The sequence below is a fragment of the Camelus dromedarius genome, chromosome 16 (genome assembly GCF_036321535.1).
Source record: "Camelus dromedarius isolate mCamDro1 chromosome 16, mCamDro1.pat, whole genome shotgun sequence".
Classification (NCBI taxonomy): Eukaryota; Metazoa; Chordata; class Mammalia; order Artiodactyla; family Camelidae; genus Camelus; species Camelus dromedarius.
The window spans coordinates 48,798,754-48,818,874 of record NC_087451.1 but is presented as its reverse complement, the minus strand read 5'-3'; positions in this window follow the sequence as shown (position 1 = coordinate 48,818,874).

Genomic DNA, 20,121 nt, shown 5'->3' with positions numbered 1-20,121 from the left:
GAAAGGAACAGCAAAAAATAAGTAGTTGAGTCCTGCTAGAACAGGTGTGCAGGGGGTAGGACGTGGGGAGAGGTGAGGCTGGAGGAACCACTGGCAACGGGCCAGCTAAGTGGCTTGGGCTCTATTCTAATAAGATGGAGCTCTACTCAAGGACCCCGGCTTCAGCATCACCTACTAGGAGGTTGTTAAAAACGCACTCCTGTTGCCTCAGCTCTGACCTACTCTGGGGTAGGGCCTGGGGTCTGGGTTTTAACAAACCTCTGGCATTATTCTGATGTTCATTCAGGTTTGAGCACTGTTCCAGGGGGCAATGGGGAGCCAGCCAGGAGTCCGGCTAGGCTGATGGAAAGATGACCTGGGCTGTTTTTCAGGTTGGGGCGCCCTGGGCGTGGCTCTGACCCCATGGTCCTCCAGCCACCCCAGGTCCACCCCACCCGGCCTCCTCCGGCCGCTCCCTCCCTCCCCCAGCCATCCCCCGCCCCCAAGTTGGCTGCCCTCTGCAGGGACCGGGGTCAGGGGCCGCGGAGGGGGCCGCGCTGCTGCAGCCAGGCCCACATTCCTCTCACTTCCTGCAGTTGTCCCAGGTTCCTGTGGTCGCAACTCCGCACTCGCCCCTGGCCGCCCCACTGCCCCGGCGAGCGGTGACTCATTTCCTTTCTCCGTAGTGACATAATCCCACGGCCTGTTTAGCCCGCCGGAGCAGCGGTCCGGCCCCCTCCCCGCCGGCCTGGATCGCGGGCGCCGCATGGCGCTTCTCCGCCCGCAGGGGGCGCCCGAGCCCGCAGCGCCTTCCCCGGGCGCTGGAGCGGAGCCCGCTTCCCTCGGCTGCCCGTACCCACCTCCCCGCGTCCGGCTAGGAGACGGGGAACCCGAGCAAGGCTTCTGAGCCTGCTCTTCCCCACCCTCTGCCTAGGGTCAGAGCCCTGACGGTCACAGATGGGCCAGCTGAGACCTGGGGGAGGGTGGGCGTGCCTTGACCGAGGCAGCGCAGCCCAGCCTGGGAAGGCTAGGACTGGAATTCAGCCCTATTGCCCGCCACCCCCGCCTCCCACCCCGTATCCCCCGGGCCCCTGGCTTTCCCACAGACCCGCGAGTGTTAATTTTATCCTCCTCGCCACCCCCCACGATATTTCTAGTACAAAGTTTGCAGACAATAATATTTCCCAGTTTCTGATCATTTGTGGGTCCTGAAACGCGGTCACCTCTGGAACCAGCTGGGGCTCCACTTGGAATGCAAGCGTGGCCTGTAGTTACTGGCGGCGCTCCCACTCCCAGCGGACTGAGCACCCAGCTGACTGGCTTTGTCATGAGGTGCCCCTGCCTACAGTGCTGGCACCTCTGGACGCCGTCGTCTCCCTTCTGCTTTCCCTCCAGGCTTCAGGGAGGCAGCAAGACTCACTCCAGTAAAACGCTCCACCCCGCCCCTCATCCCCACTCCATGTCTGATACGGTGAAAGGACTCAAGAAATGGTGGTTATTATTACTGGGTAAGTTACCTACCTCTTACTGCCTCAGTCTACTCACCTGTAAACTGGATGTTTAATAGGAAACCTCAAAGAGCTATGAGGATGAAATGAGCTCAGACTCAGAAGATGCTTATAGCAGGGCCTGGTGTCTCATAAGCACCAGAGAGCCTTCCAGAACTTGGGCTCCATGAAGGCAGGAATTCTGTCTGTTGTCTGTCTTTGGGCACTACTGTATCTCTAGCACCTGGAACACTGTCTGGTACAAAGTAGGGACCCAATAAATACTTGTTGAATGAATGAATGAGTGAATGAATAAATAGATACTAGCTATTATTATTGCCTAGGCTGATTTTACTCTAGAATTTAGGCCTGTCAGAGCAGGCCTGAAGGACCAGAGGGGAAGATTCTTGAGGGTCTATTTGTATAAGGGCTTCCTGGGGAGAAGTCATCCTAAGGAAAGAGAGTTAAAGAACACAAGTGAAGTTCAAGGACAGGGTGAAGAGAAAAGGGTGATGTGGGGAGAGAGGATCCCTGGTGCTCACACCTGAGTCCCAGGAGCACCACACAAAGGAGTGGACAATTTCATGACCATGCCAGAAAGAGCATCACAGTTGACCAGTGGTGGCTTTATGACAGTATGGTGGCTTTATGACAGTATGGTGGCTTCACATCTCTTCTGGACACTGAAGATTGGGTTTTTTTTTTTAAAAGTCAGCTTTTTTGAAGTGGGTGGTTGAGTTCTGGGAAGCGTACATCCAAAGCAGAGCACCTGTAAGACACCTGCAGGGTGTTCCGAGGTAGGTCTGTGGGAACTGCTGGGGACAGAGCCAGAGGAGGCCGATTCCTATTATGGGTGGCCCAGTGTCTACCAATGGACTGACAGGGGCTTGGAGGGCTTGAGCTAACACTGCTTGGAAGGGCAGTCCTGTTAAGGATGCTTTCATGGGGAGTGCGCTTGCCGTCCCTGGAAGTATTCAAGCAGGGAATGGACTACTACTCAGGATGGGAGCTTGGGCTCGATGGACTTCAGGGCTGCTGCTCTGAAGCACAAATAGCAAAGCAAAGGGCATCTCTGAGACTGCCCGCTCCTGGCCCTGCTGCCATGATGCCTTGGAAGCAGAAGCTCATGGGAAATGGAGTTTGCTTCTGAGCATCCTGAAGAATTGTTCCTGGCTGGTCAGGACTTCCTCCTGTGGAGCAGGATAGCTCTGACCCAACTGCCATCCCACCCGATGGCCTGACTGCCCTCTGATGAGACAGTGAATTGTGGAGAAGGAGCCTCCAGGCTCAGGAGTCAACCAGGTCTGAGTTCAGATCCCACCTCCACCCCTTCCTCAGCACATCCGCTTATTCCTCTGAACCTCAACTTCTTCAGCTGTAAAGGGAGAATGAAAGTATTTACTTTGCAGACTTCTTGCAAGATGATGTGTATACAATGCCTGGTGCATAGTAGGAGCTTAACATCCATTCTCCCTGACTTGCTTTAGTTCAGGGGCCAGGCTGTGCCCTCTTGGGGAGAGACAAGAACATTCCTGAAAAGAATGGTGAAACTTGAAAGGGTCTACAGATGCTTTTTATAAAAAGCCTTCCACTTTTTCCCTGCCCATCTGAAAACTCTTTTTTTTTTAGTACCTTTATTGTGATATGGTTCCTATACAGTGAACTACGCATATTTGAGATGTATAATTTGATGAATTTTGATAGATGTATTGAAAACTCTTTTTAATGGTGAACGTGGCTGGAACACAACTGTTCTTAGGTTACTCCCTGAACTTTTCCAGTTCATTCACTTTTAATGTGAAGAAAATGGGAAAGGGATTCTCAAACCCCTGCTAGCAAGTCCTGTAGACCTCTTTAGATGTGGAGGAACTTTGTAAACCATCTCAGCTTTAGTTCTCCAAACGAGGTGATTCTTCCCACCCTGGCAGCCTCCACCCTGCCTGGATTTCTAACATGCCAGCCTTAGTGGGAGGATGTGGGTTTTGGCATCTCACAAAACTCAGAACCCTAGCTTCCCCATTTGCTTGCTCTGTGACGTTGGGCAAGTCTCTGAGTCACAGTTTGCTAACCTCAGAATGAAGACAGTTACAGCTACTTTGCAGGGTTGCTGGGAGAGCTGAATGGGAACGCATATGCCAGGAGCTTGCATTTACATAGTAGGTTCTTCATAAATGGTAATTAATATTTGCATAAAGGGCTTGGAATGCTGCCTGGCACATAGTTAAGTGCCACATAAATGTTTACTAAGGAGCTAGAAATGTGGATAGATTAAAACAGACGCCTGTAGATAGGTGCATAAATACGTATAGAGAGAGCAGCTAGCTAGAGCTCTTCCCTTCTGCCCCTCCTGGTCTCTGAAAATTTTTCTGACAACCTCTTACCCTCCCAGGTTTGACCCCCAACTTCCTCTGGCCATGCCAATGAAATTCAAAGTTTGGAGACTATAAAAGTGAAGATACTGGAAGAGATGACCTCTAAGTCCCTTCTGGCACCATCTGACTGTCATCACTGGAGACCCCTCCTTTGTGATAGCATCTTTTAAGACATTTACTCACATAAACTCTGTTTTGTTTCTTTGTTTTTTTTTTTAATTTTTTTTATTTGTCAGGGGAGGTAAGTAGGTTTATTTATTTAGTAAGGTACTCAGGATTGAACCCAGGACTTCATGCATGCTAAGCACGCACTCTACCACTGAGCTATACCCTCCCCCCTCACATAAACTCTTATTTGTTTTCCCAATAGCCTCAGGAGGGGTGGTAAGGATAAAGTTTAGTCACTCGGTATCACCGAAAGGAACTGGAGGGACATGAAAAATGCTGGGGTTTCCCCATCCAAGCTCCAACCAGCTGGCCTTGAGCCATGAGGACCAATCAGAATAATCACCACTATTTAATGGATGATCCACACAGCTTAGCTAGTGTCAGTGATCCCTTTAGGTCAGCATTAAACCCGTCTTTTACAGCTGGGGAAACTGAGGTTGATGGGTAGAGTGACTCAAAGTCATGTAGTCTGTAATTGTCAAGAGGGGATTCCAACCAGGTCTGAGAACTCCAAGGCCATTGCCGCTAGACCCTGGCATCCTGACACTCCACTGGGGTAGTGAGGCCTGGTGCTTCTTCTGGGTGGGGCTCAGGCCAGATACCACAACGAGAAAGTGAGGAAGGCCCACATGGAGGAACCACACCTTTCCCAAAGTTAAATTCAGCCTGTGCTCTGCCTCTGAGCCTTCAGAGGCTCGAAGGGCCATGTCAGAGCAGCAGAACCACCTTCAGCTCTGTAAAGGGATTTGTTACCACCTTTGATGTAACATATTTAATCATGGAAACAGTCTCTGTGAAGCTGTTGTCTTCATGTCCGATGCTGGAACTCTGTGTCTGCAGGGCAGACATTCAAGAAGGGAAGGTGGTTGGAGAGTGGGGGAGGGCGAGGCAGGCTGGAACCTGAGAGCATGGACTGAGACCCCTGCTAGTTCTTCTTACCTCCGACCTGGAGAGGGGAGGTTGCCTGCAGGGGGAATCTGACATTCTTTGCGGAGATGCTAAACCCACACCTGGTCCAGGAGTCTCTGAAACTGCAGGAGGATCCTAGGAAGGCTGGGCAGTGGTGGCAGTGCCCCTCTCATCAGAACCAGCCAGCAGATAAGTGATAATTTGTATGAGTTACAAAACTGCCTGCCCCACCCTTCTGGGCATTAAAAAAAGAATTTTTTTTTGGTATTACTTATCTCTTGCTGTGTAACAAATTACCCCAAAACCTAGCAGGTTAAAACAACCTAAGTGCATTATCTCATCATTTCTGTGGGTCAGGTATCTGGCAGTGTTTGATCTGGATGGTTCTGTCTCATGAGGTTACAGTCAAGCTGTCAGCCAGACCTGTTGTCAACTGAAGGCTTGACTAGGGCTGGAGGACCTACTTTTAACATGGGTTACTCTCATGGCTGTTGGCAGGAGGCCTCCGTTCCTTGCCTCATGGACCTCTCCATAGGGATGCTTGAGTGTCCTGACATGTCCGCTTACTTCCCCCAGAGCAAGTGACCCAAGAGAAAGCAAAGCAGAAGCCACAGGTTCTTTTATGATCTAGTCTTGGTTGTCACAAACCATCATTCCTGCCATCTATTATTTGTTACATAGTTCAACCCTATTCTTTATGGGAGAGGACTGTGTAAGGGCATGAATACCAGGAAGTGTAGATCACTAGGGCCACCTTGGAGGCTGGCTGCCATGAGGACATCAGGGTTTTGCTGGGATCAAGAGGCCCCAGGGAGGTTGCCCAGGGTGCCCTGCCTTCCTGACTGTCTGGAGAGCACTTGAAGTTCATGGACAGCCTCCCACATTCTGACTTCTCCCCACAACCCCCAGCACCACACTGCCTCAGAATCTCCACCTGGAAATCCAGGAGGTGTCTCAAACCAACATGCCCAACCCTGAGTCTCTGACTTTCCCTCTCAGTGTCTCCTCTCATACTTTTATCCATCTCATAAGGGATAATGCCATCCTTCCAATTTCTCAGCGCCAAACTTTGATTGGCCATGTCCAATCCATCAGCAAATCCTGTTAGCTCTACTTTCAGAATGTGTCTGGAATCCACCCACTTCTCAGCACCACTGCTGCTGCAGCCCGGACTGAGCCCCGTTTTCTTTTGCCTGGGTCCGGGTGATGGCCTCCTGACCCATCCCCCTGCTCTCACCCTGTAGAGTCTGGCTCTGCACGGCAGCCAGAGTGATCCCTTGAAAAGCAGGTGAAATCATGTCACTCCTGCTCAGACCCCTGCCATGGCTCCTGCCAACTCAGAGGAAAAGCCAGTCTTCACAGTGGCCTGCCAGGCCCCTGGCTCCCCCACCTCCATGCAGTTGCCCACCTCGTCTCTCCCTCTGCCCCTCACCCCCCTCCCCAGCCGCACTGGCCTCCTCCACCTTAGTGCCTCTGCCGTTCCCTCCTTCTGGAACACTTCCCTCAGAAACAGCCTTCCTCACATCCTCGGGTTTTATCTCAAAAGTCACCTTCTCAGGGGGGGCCTTCCCCACCCCCTGTTAAACCCAGCAACCCTCACACCTCCTACACACCCTGCCTGTTCTCCTTGAGTTCCTTTCTTCCTCTGTACTTTGCCTTCAACATCTATAATCCCTAACTTACTCTTGATTTGTTCTCTGTTTCCCCCTCTGGAATTTAAGCTCAACCAGGGCTGGGATTATTGTCTGTTTTGTTCACTGTGGTGTCCCCAGAGCCTGGAGCAGTGGCTGGCAGGTACTCAGAAAGTACTTGTTAAATGAATAGCAAACTGTCAAGAACAATTCTGGGGGGAAGGGTATAGCTCAGTGGTAGAACGTGTGCTTAGCATGCATGAGGGCCTGGGTTCAATCCCCAGTACTACCATAAAAAAAATCAGTAAAAAAAAGAAAAAAGAAAGAAAAATTTTGGAAAGACTAAATGGAGGGTGATAATGGATATTGTACTAACTTGCCAGCTGTGTGGCGTTAGATGAATCATCTCCCCTCTCTGAGCCTCAGACCAGACACAGGCTCACGAGTACGGTTGTCTTAGAGCAGGCTCAGGGCTGTTTGAAGTCCTAGCTGCAGTCGCTCTGCTGCTTGCCTTGGTGAGACCTTGGGCAAGTCACTGAACCTCTCTGCCCCTCTGTTGGATGAGAATAATTTAAAAAACAGCCTAAGACATTGTGATAGAGATGCCATGAGCTTAGGGACTAGCCCCATACTTGGCACACAGTAGGTCTTCCCAGAGAGGAAGCTGCCTCTTCCCACAAATTCCAAAAGTCTTCCTGCCCTGGTCATGGGACAACAGTGCATCCAAGGTTCCTGGCCTCTGGGATTTTCCAGAACCTGGGTCAAGAACTATTATGATTGCTGGTATTTTTCCACAGTAAAAAAAAAAAATCCCTCTGAGTTCTACCCCTGAGAATCAGGGCGAGCAGCAAAGAGGCTCGCAGGGTGGCGCTGTCCACTGAGAGACTCTGTCAGGAGATGCAGGAACTCAGAGGATGCTTTGCGCCATGTGACCACGTCACCTACACACTAGACTACTGAACCCACTCTTGATATCTGGAGACACCTTGGAGATAAGTTCATCCAGAGGCTGCAAACTGGCAGCCATGCTCTGGACGGGCCTCAGGGACCTGACTGTTCGGTTTGGTGCGCACAGCATTTTGGAAACAACAGAATCTGAATGCTTGTGGACAGTTCAGGAAAGTCAAGGTCTTCCTACTGCCTCACACCCAGCCAGGTGCACATATTTACTTTGTTGCCCTGGACCCCTGAGCAGGCCATCTGTGCACATCCCCGTTAAGACTTGGCAAGAAGCTGACTCCTTGGGAAGTCATCTCAGCCTCTTGCTACTGGGATCATTTTGGATTCCCATTCCAGCCAGCAGTTAAGAACACAGAAGCCTGGATCATCTAAAACCATGGACTCGTCCCTAGGTTCCTTCCCTTGGGTTCTTGACCTGCTCCCCTAATGTTTCATACTCACCTCTTACTCATGTCCACTTGGCTGTAGGAGGGGAGCCAGCCTGGCTCTTCTCTCTGCCGGGAGCATCCTTCCTCCGTAGTCTGCTGAAGACCCCCAGTCCTGTATCACCTCTTTTGAGAAGCCTTCCCTGCTGTTCCCCTGCCTGGCCCAGGACCCCCTCAGCCTGATCTGGCCATGCTGTTGCCCAGACAGATGCCTATCAGGACCCCTTTCCCTCTAGATTGTACCAGTTTCCCTATGGATCTGCTCCCCTTGCTGGACCATGAACTCCTTGAGGGCAAGGGCTGTAAATTACTTGGCTTTGTGTACCGAGGGCTTGCCTGATGTGGTTACTCAACAAATGGACCCTGAAATTGTGATAAAAGAGTGAAGGAGTAAATGAAGAAAGGCAGGATGGAGAGAAGGAAAAAAGGAAGAGCTCCATTAACTAATTTGCTCTTCACCTTCCACACATTTGCCTAGCAGGGTCCTGCCACTGTCTGCACCCAACCCTGTCTGCCAGGAGTGTGTCAGCCCTCTCATGAGAGGAACCCTGGCTGCCCTTGACCATCTCATCATACCCAGTTTCTGCTCGTTCTAGTTTTTTGTTGTTTTTGTTGTAAATGTCATGATAATCCACCTGCCAAAAAAGGCAAATAATCATTATACAGTTGGGCGAATTTTCAAAGTGAACACACCCATGCCAGTAGCACCCAGATCAAGAAAGAGAATGTAAACAGCTGCCCTTGTGCCCTCTTCCAGTCACTACTGCCCCAAGGGTCACCATTATACTGGCTCTTATCACCTTTAATTTTCCTGCTTTGTATTTTATATAAATATAGCAATATAATATACATCCTTTTGAGTCTGGCTTCTTTTACTTAGTGCTGTTTATGAGATTTATTCATGTTGTGGTTGATTCATCCTCACTGCTATATACTATTTCATGGCACAGATATGCTGCCATTCATTTATTCATTCTGCCATTGATGGCCATTTGGATTGTTTCCAGCTTGGGGCTATTCAGACTAGTTCTTTTGTGAGCACTCTTGTACACATCTTGGGGAGCATGTGTGCATCCTCACGTTGGGTGTCTACCTGGGTGTTGAAGACCTGGGTTGCAGGCAAGGTGTATGCTCTGTTGTAGTAGAGAATTGCCGTTTTCCAAAGTGGTGGAGCCCATTTTCACTTCCTCCAGCAAGGCTGCAGAGTTTCAGTCACTCCACGTTGGCATTACCTGTCTTTCTTCGTCCAGATATTCTGGTGGATGGATTATTTTGTTTTGATCACCGGCTCCATCTCATTGGCAGTCTGCTCCAGCCTAGGATGGATTCTGGAGAGCCAACTTCTCTGGTCCTCCACTCTTGCCCTGAAGTTTTGATCTATGGCTCATGTTCACCCCGGCAGATCTCTAACAGACCTTCAGCTGTGTTCCAGGACCCTCTTCCATAAGAAACTCTTCACCCTTTGATGACATCACCTTGTGGAGTGTGGACCACCAGGGACGAGGATGGGAATGAGGAGGAAAGGCATATAGAAGCTTTTCTTGCAATCCTGCACAGGCCCTTCATACAACTATGGCTTACTTAGTCACTTGTGGACCCTTCTCAGATGTTAGCATACTCAAAACATTGAGTAGGCATACAAAATAATTAAATATGGGTGTTGGATATAGCTCAGAGGTTGAGTGCATGCTTAGCATGCACAAGGTCCTGGATTCAATCCCCAGTACCTCCACTTAAAAAAAAAGGAAAATTTTTAAAAAATTAAATATAAGAGCTTAGATGAAAACATGGGCTAAATCTTCATGCTCTTGGAATTGGCAATAGTTAGATATGACACCAAAAGTATAAGTGACCAAAAGAAAAAAAATAGATAAACTGCACTACATTAAGATATAAAACTTTTGTGCTTCAGTAGATACTATCAAGAGAGTGAAAGACAACACATAAAATGGGAGAAAAAATTTACCAGTCACGTATGTGATAAGGGGCTTGCGTCTAGAATATATAAAGAAATCTTAGAGTTCAGTAATAAAAGATAAAAAATGGGAAATGGATCTAAATAGACATTTCTCCAAGGAAACTATACAAATGGCCAAGAAGCACGTAAAAAGATACTCAACTTCATTAGTCAACAGGGAAATTCAAATCAAAACCACAATGAGATACCACTTCACACCCACTAGGGTGACTATAATGGAAAAGACAGTAACCAGCGTTGGTGAGGACTTAGCGAAATCGGAACCCTCATTTACTTCTTATGGGAATGTAAGATGGTACGACCACTTTGGGAAACAGTGTGGCAGTTCATCAGTAATTTGAACAGAGAGTTACCATTTGATTCAACAATTCTACTCCTAAATATATGCCCAAGATAAATGTAAACATATGTCCATATGGAAACTTGGACATGACTGTTCACAGTGGCTTTATTCATAATAGCCAAAAAGTCAAAACAACTCAAATGTCCATCAACTCATGAATGGATAAGCAAAATGTGGTCTATCCATACAGTGGAATTTTATTTGTCTATATGAAATACTGACCGAAATACCGAAACATGCCGCAACATGGATGAACTTTGCAAACATTATGCTTACATGAAAGAAACCAGTCACAAAAGCACACATATGATTCCATTTATATGAAATGTCCAGAATAGGCAAATCTTAGAGACTGAACATAGAACAGTGATTACCTAGGGCTGTGGGAGATGGGGCAATTGAGGAGGACAGCTAAATGGTACCAAAATCCCTTTGCAGGATGAAAATGTTCTTAAATTGTGGTGACCATTGCCCAACTCTGTGAATATACTAAAAACCATTGAATTGTACACTTTATGTGTTGAATTGTATGTTATGTAAATTATATCTTAATAAAACTGTTACCAAAAAATAATTTAAAGGTGATTTGAAATCTTCACTATTGTCCTTTGAGAAAATACTAAAAGGGAAAGCAGTGGGTTAAATGGTGGCCCTCCCACAAGAAATGTCCACATCCTAACCCCTGTGAATGTGACCTGATTTGGAAAAATGGTCTTTGCATATGTAATTAAGCATCTAAAGATGAAATCATTCTGGATTATCCAGGTGGGCTTTAAATCTGAGACTTATCCTTATAAGAGACACATAGATGAGAGATACAGGGAGAAGAGATGGCCATGAAGGTGGAGGCAGAGATTGGAAGGATGCAGCCATCAGCCACTTTTTTTTTTATTGAAGTATAGTCAATTATAATGTGTCAGTTTCTGGTGTACAGCATAATGTTTCAGTATCTTTTTGAATTATATTTTTCTCTGGGTATATGCCAGGATTGGGATCGCTGGGATCACATGGTAAGTCTATTTTTAGTTATTTTAAGGACCCTCTATACTGTTCTTTATAGTGGCTGCACCAATTTACATTCCCACCAACAGTGTAGGAAGGTTCCCTTTACTCCACACCCTCTCCAGCATTTATTATTTGTAAACTCCCAGCTGCCTTTTGACTTCTCCCTTTTCCTCTTCCTCAACATCCTCTCCATCACTGCCTTCCAAACAACCCTGGAATCTGCCTACTTCTCCCCACCCCTTTGCTTCTGCTTGGGTTCAGGCCACCAGCATTTCCCCCTTGACCACTGCCACATCTTGGGTGTATTACCCCCTCAACCCATCGGTCTCAGTCAATTTGGGTTGCTGTAACAAAATACCAGAGAGTGGGTGGCTTATAAACAACAGAATTTCATTTCTCACAGTTCTGAGGCTGGGAAGTCCAAGATCAAGGGTTTGGCAAATTCAGTGCCTGATAAGGGCCTGCTTCCTGGTTTGTGGACGACTGTATTCTGTGATCTCACGTGGTTGAGAGGGCAAGGGAGCTCTGGGGTCTCTAAGGGCACTAATTCCACCGATGAGGGCTCTGCCCCATGAGCTAATCACCTGCCAAAGACCCCCACCTCCTGAAACCATCACACTGGGGGTTAGGATTCAACCATGTGAATTGGGTGGGGGGGACACAAACATTCCATCTGTAGCACCATCCTTCACAAGAAGAAGTATTCCAAGGAGAAGTTGCAACACTACAAGCCTACACGTGCTACGCCCCACCTCACACCCGCTCAGTGCCTTCCCTGTACTGCTTCTAAGCCTGTACCCGAAGTCTTCAGTAGGGCTTGTGAGGGCCCCTCCTCCATCCTTCCAGCCTCATCAATGCCATACAGCCTAGGCTCGCCCCTCTCAAACCAGGCTGACCCGGGTTCCTTGAATACTTCTTTGCTCCTGTGCTACCTGGCTCCTCTCCCCGGAGCACTCTCCTACCCCACCCCAGTTAACATAGTAACCCCTACTCAGCATTCAGCCCCTAGCAAGCACTTCCTCAGAGAAGCCTTGTCTAATCTTCTATATCAGGGTTAGCTGCTTCTGCTCTGTCTCCCCACGGCAGTTTATTAATCTCTATAGTAACATTTACACTATTTAGAGTTGCTGGGACTTCACGAGACCAGTTTCTGTGTGTCATTTTTGTTCATCACTGGACTTTTACTGCCCAACCCTGGAACATACTAGGCCGTCAACAGATATTGCTAATTTAATTATTTAATTAATTGGGGAGGCCGATTGATTCTTGGGGGGAAGGTATTCCATATTGCCATAGGAGAAGGGCAAAAAGGAATAAGAAAAAATGGTGAGATTAACTTTGATGGGATAATAATATTCATTAACATTTATTAAGAATCTTACCAGGGGCGGAGGGTATGGCTCAAGTGGTAGAGTGCATGCTTAGCATGCACAAGGTCCTGGGTTCAAGCCCCAGTACCTCCTCTAAAAATAAATAAATAAATAAACCTAATTACCTCTTCCCCCCCAACATCCCCCCCCCCAAACAAAACAAAAATCTTATAAACTTTAGGGGCATTTAAACACATTTATTCATCCCACAAACATCTGAGAATCTGCTATGGGTCAGTTACTAAGGACACACATACAGATATGTCAGTGCTTGTCTTCAAAAAGCTAATAATCTAGAGATCTAATTTTGTTGAGTCCTACAGTAACCCACTGAAATGAACAGAATTAATCTAAGTCGATTAGGACATTTTTGTTCTGAGTGACCCAGGACCCAACTCGAGGCTGGAGCCAAAAAGGGATCGTATTGGGTTATATGACTGAAAAGTCAAGGGGGGCAGATCTGGCTTCAGGCGTGGCTGGATCTAGATTCAACAGTGCCTCTTGGACCATGCTGACCTGGCTCTTGGTTCTTCCCGCCTTGAGTTTGGCACCATATTGTCATCCCAGCATCCTTGGGCTATCCTCTCGCAGTCTCCATATGACTGCAGGCTTACGCCCCTGGAGCTCTAAGGCCGGTGGGAGAGCAAAGACCTCTTTTGGGAGCTCCTGCAAAAGCCCAGCCAGCCACCCCAACAACTAGCTCAGGTCACTGGTCTGTCCCTGGGCCTATCACTCTAACAGAGAGGTGTGACGTCCCAAAGGTTGAGGCTTCTACCAAAAGCTCCAAGCCCATCCAAATGCACTCCTAAAATAAGATGTGGGGCCCTACCAGATCTCGCGGATGAGAGCCAGGGAGGGGTGGACCTTCTAAGTGAAAATCAAGAGGTATTGCTATGAGAAGGGGAGTGGAGGCCAGAGAGGCAGACAAAAAATGTTTTCCAGGCTCTCTGTTTCAGAGGTAGGGACATAAGTTACATGGTGAGGTAAGTGACACCTGAGGTCACACAGCTGGCACCTGGCAGAGTTAAGACTTGAGCTCCGGTCTGCCTGGCTTCAAGTGGCTCTTTTCACAAAGCTACCCTGCCCCAGGGATAGCCTTACACACAGGACCTCCTTACTCAGAGGCCTTTCTTTTAAATCATAAGATATGATTCTGTCCGCATAAACTGGAGTTTGGTGAGTGGCTCTGAAAAACAAAAAGCATGGCCCTCTTTGCCCTGGGAGTCTTCCTCTATCTCTTTTCTTTTAAGAAAAATTCCTCTACTTCCCAGTCCTTTCAGCCCTTGCCAAGGCTTCTTGGGCCCTAGACTGAATTGCTGCTTTAGCGATGAGATCAATTCAGTGGCAGCTGGGACCCAGAATGTCTTGCAGAGCAATGCCATGACCCGCCCAAGGTTCACTGCAAATGGTCAGGACAAGCCCGAGAGCTTCTGGCCTCCCCTCCTGGGCTTCCTCCTCTTCCTGCACTGCCATCCTGTCTGCCAGCTGGAGGACAGACAGACAGAGTAGCCAGGAAAAGCACAAGACAGTCTGGTGACCGAGCATAAACCAGGCTCCCGTCTGGGGCGCTGTCCCTGAGCTGGGGGCAGCTGGGCCTTCTCTACCGGGCCCTGCCTAGCCCATCACCCCTTGAGCATGGACAGCCTACTCTCCACGGATGACAATTTCTGTTCTGCTTCCTCTGCTGAATTCCTTTCTACCAAATTTGGCAGGAGGGATTTAATTATGTCCCCCAAAAGATAGTCCCCTGATACTTGTGAATGTGACTTTATTTGGAAGTAGGATCTTTGAGGATATAATCAAATTAAGATGAGGTGATATGGGACTAAGTTGGATCCAGTATCCTTACAAGAAGAAGGGATTTGAGAACAGAGACGTACACAAAGGAAAGACAATGTGAAGACACAGAAACATAGGGAGTAGCCATGTGAAGACTGAGGCAGGGATTGGGGTGATGCTTCTAAATGCCAAGGGGTGCTGACAGCTGCTGGAAGCTAGGAAGAGGCAAGGAAGGACCCTTCCCTAGGGCCTTCAGAGAGAGCAGGGCTCTGCCGACACCTTGATTTTAGACATCTAGCCTCTGGAACTATGAGATAATAAATTTTTGCGATTTTAAGCCAACCAGTTCGTGGTAATTTGTTACAGCAGCCACAGGAAACTAAGCCAGGGGTAGAGAGAGTGTTAACAAAGACGTGCTGGTAGCTTGGAACCATAGAGAGACCTAGACAATCATGAGTTCAGAGAAACGGTTGTTCACTTCTTAGCTGTGTGACCTTGGGCAGGTTACTTCACCTCTCTGAGCCTGGACTCTACATAGTGATTGTCAGTAAAACTTAGGAGCTGGCTAGAGTTCTTGGCCAGGAGAAGAAAAGTGGAAGGGGAAGGGCAGGATAAACATGGTCTTTAAACATTTGAAGGCTGTCATGAGGATAAGGCACTCAATCTCTTCTGTGTGATAGGAACCTCAGGGGAGAAGTGAAACTGAGGAAGAGCAGGCCTGAATCAGGGAAGAACTTTCTATCACGGAGATCTGCCCAGGAGTGGCAGGGGTTGCCGGGAGAGGTAATGAGCTCCCCATGACTAGAGGAGATGACAAACAGGCCAAACGACTGTCAGTGAGAAAGTTGCTCACCAGCCAGAGTGACCCTGATCTACAACAGAGCCAGGATTTCACCCTGAAAATGTGTGATTTCACACATTTTTCTTAACTATTAGCCTCAGCTTTCTTGCCTATTAAGTGATGGAGACATCATGAAAAGTTAACATTTGAGGTCCTTTCTAGCTCTGAAGTCTTTTTCTTGTAAAATTCTTCATGTTTTCTTTTTCTTTTTTTTTTTAACTTTACAGGGGAACTTTTTTTTTTTTTTTGAAGTATAGTTGATTTACAATATGATCTTGATTTCAGGTGTATGGCATAGTAATTCAGTATTTTTATAGACTGCACTCCTTTTAAAGGCATTACAAAGTAATGGCTATATTTCCCTGTGCTGTACAATATATTCTTGTTGCTTATTTATTTTATATATATAGTGTAGCTTTGTAGTATAGTCTGAAGTCTGGAAGTGTGATACCTCCAGCTTTGTTCTTTTTTCTCAAGATTCCTTTGGCAATTCGGGGCCTTTTGTGATTCCATATAAATTTTAAGGTTATCTGTGAATTATCTAGTTCTGTGAAAAATATAATCGGCATTTTGATAGGAATTGCATTAAATCTGTAGATTGCTTTTGATAGTAGGGACATTTTAACAAAATTAATTCTTCCAAATCAAGAATACAGCATACCTTTCTGTTTCTTTAAATCATTTTCAATTTCCTTCATTAATGTTTTATAGTTTTCAGAGTACAGGTCTTTCACCACCTTGCTTAAGTTTATTACTAGGTATTTTATTCTTTTTGATGCAGTTTTAAATAAGATTTTTTTTTTTTTTTTTTTTGCTTTAAACTCTTTGTGTTTTAGCATTTTCTAGTTTCTTCCACAGGTCATGGGGAGGTTTCTTAAGGTAGAAACTTACATTATTGATTTGAGATCTTTCTTTTTTGTAATATACAGATTTAATGCTATAAATTTCCCTCAAAGCACTGCTTTTGCTGCATCCAAAAAATTTTGATATTTTGCATTTTAGTTTTTACATAGTTCAAAATATTTAAACATTTCTCCTAAGGCTTCTTCTCTGACCTATGTGTTGTTTAGCAGTATGTTGTTTAATCTCCAAATACTTTGGAATTTTCCAGCTATCTTCCTGTTATTGATTTCTAGTTTAATTCCACTGTGGTCTGAGAATGTAACTACAAAGGAACGGAATTATATCTTGGACATTGTGCATGCTTTGTTGTAGGGGCTCTGGATTCTGTTACAGTCTCAAAATGTGTTGATATTTTGTTTTATTAGGCAATAAACTTCAAACTCTGCTCTTGGATGGCAGCCCAAATCTCAGTTCAATTTTTTTTTCACCCTCAGCTGAAGTCATTTCCATGCATATGTGGCTCAGGGATCAACCAGAGATTTGAACTGAGTTTCTACAGAGGATCTGAGGCTTTCTCTCTTTGGCTGAGGCTGCCCCCTTCACTTCCTAGTGCCTGTGGTTGATCTGAAATTTGCCCTCTGGCTCTTCAAGCCAAAAAGACTGCAGGTTTTCTATCTGTGCTGTTGTAACTATGGCTTGCTCTCACGGTCAAAGCCATAAAAGATGGTTAACTTCCCTCTTGTTCCCTTTTGCCAGAGCCTACTTACTTTTATTCACTGTCCAGTGCCTTGAGGGTGTGTGTGAGCACATCTGTTTTGTCAAGAGTTGTTATCTGTGGGAGGGTCAATTCAGTAAGATCTCACTGGTTCCACTGGAAAAGAAGTCCCCAAAACCAAATCACAGAGAGGTAATATTCCCCATTCATGACCACCCAACCAGCAAATTGAAGAATCAACATTCAAGCCCCACCTAACCCGCTCCAGTCCCTGTGCGTACTTTTTAATTACATGAATCTGTTTCCACCCCTTTTACACCAGCCCAGAGTCCTGGAACTTCTTAACGTTCAGGTGACAGTGGTGGGGCTTTCCAGAGTCTCTTGAGTTTTCCTTGAAATAAAATTGATCCAAGTTAAGAAGGAGAGTTTATCGATGTTGGGGTTTTTTTTGGGCGGTGGGGGGCTGTACATTTTCTGTCCAGAGAAACGATGGTGCTCAAAGTGTGTCAACTTTGAAATTAGTGCTGTCTGTGTTCCAGTCCTGCCTCTGACTTGCCTGAGACCTTAGGAAGGTCACTTATCTGTGAAGTGGGGGGAAACAATAATATTAACCTCAAAAGCTTGTGGTGAAGAGTAAATGAGATACTTCACATAAAGGTCAAAGCTCAGTGCCTGAAAGACTGATAAGATCTGCTACGGTTTTTTCCTACCCTGAGGTCGAGGTGGCCACAGTGGGATGCTGCATGGGGTATTTTCCCTAGAGGGGGGCAACAGGGACCTGAGCCCAGGATACTGCTGAGAGGACACTGCTGACGTCCCTGGTCAGGCAGGGCTCTGTCACCCCAACCTGGGTGGCACAGGAGCCTAGATGGGGTGCCTGTGTCCAGGTTTGTGGGAAAAGATGCCCAATCCCAGAAAGATAGCCTCCACCTGGGACCCAGAGCAGAACTGGGAGGTCAGGCCAGCTCCCTGAGCTCTGCTCCCTCAATCAGGGGTGTTTTCACTCCAGTGAGATGCCCGGTCCCCTCACAGGCTGCGCCTGAGGTGGGCGCTGGGTGGGAGGCCTTCTCGGAGTACAGGGGTCCAGGAGGAGCGGGGTGAGCACTGCCACAGCAGAGGAGTCCAAGGAGGAGGAGTCCGTTTGATTCTCCTGTGGCTGGAAGGGTGTCTAGAAACACAAAGAGGGTGGGGGAGTCACAGGAGGAGAAGGAAAGGCCTGGATGAGGGCGTGGGTGCTAGTGAGAGGGATGGGAAGGTAAGGCAGGAAGAAAGTGAGGGTGGGGCCAGGGCGGTACCAGCACAGAGACAGCCAGCCCTTCTTGGAAAGCTGGCACCGCATTGTGACTGGAAGAGAAGCAGGGGAGGGTGTTGAGGGGCAGATGAGGCTTTGCCCTCCCAGCCCTGCCTTGCCAGGGCAAAGCCCATGCACTGAGCACTGACCACCCTTTTATCCATCTAATTTATTTCATTAAAAAAAAAAACTGCCTAGATAGCTAGTTAGGGTCTTTTTTTGTAGATAGGGATCATGAGGCTCAGAGAGGTTAAATGTGGAGCCCGAGGCCACCCAGTGTGTCAGTACAGAGCCGGGATGTTCCTTGCCCTCAGCCAGCTGCCTCTACCATCCCAAGTGGCGGCTTGGCCAGGTGTGGGCCAGGAACAACAGACCAAAGCCTTCTTGGTCTCTTTCCTCTGCCCACACCTGACAGGCTTTCCCTGCAAACCAACCCCCTCATCATGTATTTGTCCATTCATCATTCCTGAGTTCTAGGCTGTGGGCCAGACCCTGGGGAGACCACACTGAGCGAGCTAGATGTGGTTCTTCCCTCCCAGAGCTGGCAGGCTCGTGGGGCCCCTAAGGAGACTGATTTGGAGTAAATTTTAAATCCAGTCCCCCCAGCCCCAACTTACACACATACACACACGAACACACACACACATACACGCGCGCTCGGAGTCCACCTGTTCAAGTATCATGAGACATTGACAGACTTTAGCCCTCAGCCTGGGCCAAGCATCTGTCCCAGGCCACTCGGCCACCAAGGGGTGCTGGAAAGGGCCGTGAGCAGGATGGAGCCCATTGGTAGTGACACGCCCTCCAGCTCCATGCACCGTCCCCTCAGGGATTTCTCCCACCTGCTCCAGCCCTGTGGGGAGGACCTGTCTGCATTCATGATGCCAGGTCTTGATGTCACTGCAAAGCCACTTGGAAGCCATGTCTCACCACGGCTGGCAGGAGGCCGTGGATCTGGCCTGGGTCCAACACTCAACAGAGGATGCATTTTCTCCGGGGAGCCTCCCCAGTTCCTCACACAGGTACCTTCTCCCTGTCCATCCCTCCTCCTCCCAGGCCCAGGTTTCTGCGGTCACTCAGTCTCAAGCTGGAGAGTCTGCTGCCCTGGATGAACAGGCCAGAGCCAGATCAGCAGTTTAGGTGGGGAGTCAGCTGAACCTGAGGCCAAGGCTCTCTCCCTCAAGCCAATGCCCTTTTCAGTGGCAAACCTTAGAAATCATGAGGGGGAATGAATTCAACAGTTCCTACCTGCGGTGGTGCAGGGACCAGGTGAGGGGAGGTAAAAGGAAGACAGACACAGCAGTTTCATGCCAGGTGCTGTGACTCTGTATCTTCATATTTTACAGGGTAAGAAACATAGACTCAGAGAGGTTAAGTAACTTGTCTAAGGGCACACAGATAGGCAGTAGCAGATCTGGGATTCCAGCACCTGTGATCCTGCCCCTTCATCACGCTGCAGTGGCTACTGGTCCCTCCACCGCGCTCCCTGGCACTGCAGACAGCACGATGTCCTCTTCCCTCACCCCATCCACTACCCAACCCTCTAAGCTATTAGACATTGCTTCTCATCTCCTCCACTTCCCGACAGGCAGTCAGGGCCGCCTTCCTCCTTGGTGCTAGGGAGGCTTTGAAAGAGAAACAGAACCTTGAGACCACAAATAGGCCAGGACCTCATGGTCCAGGTGGTTCCAAAACAGTTATAGAGATGAAATGACCTCTTATTGAACCATGCCACCCAAGCTACAGAGATGCTGGGCCAAAGCCGGGGAAGGAGAAAGAAAGCTAAAGAGATGGTTTGGAAAATGAAATGCTCTGATGGGTGCCAGGGACCTCTGGGGCTGCCCACATGGTGGGAGGCCAGATTTCTCACTGCTCATTCAGCCCCAGCCACAATTGCTCTAAGGCTGGGTTATAAATAGCTGGGAATATAAATGCTGGGCAAGGAGGGCAGAGTCCAGCTCCCTTCTGGGCTGAGAAACATAGAGTGGGGGTGGGGGCTAGTGGCTGGGCTGGAACCAGACTTGA